The 1,361-nt window shown below is 44.0% G+C and overlaps 1 pseudogene; it reads right to left on the reverse strand.

The window, feature by feature from the left end:
- LOC102753351 overlaps nt 1-241 on the reverse strand; it is a 6,006-nt pseudogene extending 5,765 nt beyond the window's left edge.
- Nucleotides 242-1,361: the final 1,120 nt, after the last annotated feature.

Consider the following 1,361-nt stretch of genomic DNA (forward strand, 5'->3'; position numbering starts at 1 on the left):
AAGGGCTGCCCCAACCCTGGGCCCAGGGGTGTCTCAGCATTCAATTCACTGCCCCCTCTCCCAGCCTCAGCCTCTCCCCAGATCCCACTCGTCCGCACCTTCTCCCTCTCTTCAGCACAGGTGAGTATCAGTATCCGAAATATCCTATGAACAGCATTCAGTGAAAACAAACAAACAAACTACGGCCACAGAAACAGAGAAGGCTGAGTCTCTGTAAGCTCCTCTCTTACCGGCACTGCATGGTCTGGTCAGTGCTTCAGGCTGCCTTCTCTGGGCTCAGACTTCCTTAATTATGGAACCCAGATCTCAAATCCCCCGGCGCCAACAGTCCTGCGGATGTCCTTTCCCCAGTCAGAGGCTGTGCCTGTCCCAAGGGACACGGCTGGGTTCTGCGTGGTTTCCCTCTGACCCCCGGGTGCCACATGGTTTCCCTCTGACCCTCTGGGCTCAGACATCTGGCAAACTTTCCTGCCCAGATCCCTGGTTTTTACCTTTCCAGGTGAACTCTGCCCTTCCCGGCTGCAAACTGTCTCACCAGCTGAGTATACTTCGCCGATGCGGGGTGGATGTTATTTGTTGCAGCTGTTCATTCTATTTGCTCCGGGACAAGCCTTGGGATGCGGCTGCCTATTCCGCCGCCATCTTGTCTCCTCTTAGCAATGAGTTCTGAACCTTGTTCCCGGGTGCCTTTATAGTTCACCAGAATTCTATTTTTGAATAGGAAATAAGCTTGATGGAAACAAAAGAAACTAAAAATATTATGTGCCCACCAAGAGCCAGGCACTTGGCATATATTATCTCATTTAAATTCAGGAAAATATTTATCATACAGTGAGAAAATTAAGGCTCAGGGTCTCCTAATTTACCTAAGGACACAGCTGAAAATTAGGTTCCAGAGATGTCTGATTCTTAAGATCTTGGTCTTTCTACTGTTCCATTCTGTTGATTCCTACTAATAATTGTAAAATTAGAGTAAACAGCTTCAAAAGTCTATTCTAAACAATTTCTGCTTATGATGTGATATTTTTCCCATCAAATTCACACATACTATGTGTATTAGTGGATATACTAACACATCAGATATGTGTGAATTTTGTCCACAAAGGTAGTAATAGTCAGGAAACTGCAGGTAAAAAGAATATGCAGAATAAGGTATTGGGGGAAAGCTGTTTCTGTAGGAGAGTTATGAGCAATCATGGTACCCCAAAGTAAACAATGACATAAAAATGCTTGTATGGCCATGTCTTCTAGATTATAAATTCTAATAACTTCCCAGACTGAGTCTGAAAATAGAAATATGGAGGAAAAAAAACATACCTAATAGCACACTAAGTGACTCAAAATTTAAAAAATATATCTCA

This window comes from Myotis davidii, unplaced genomic scaffold (genome assembly GCF_000327345.1).
Source record: "Myotis davidii unplaced genomic scaffold, ASM32734v1 scaffold185, whole genome shotgun sequence".
Lineage (NCBI taxonomy): Eukaryota > Metazoa > Chordata > Mammalia > Chiroptera > Vespertilionidae > Myotis > Myotis davidii.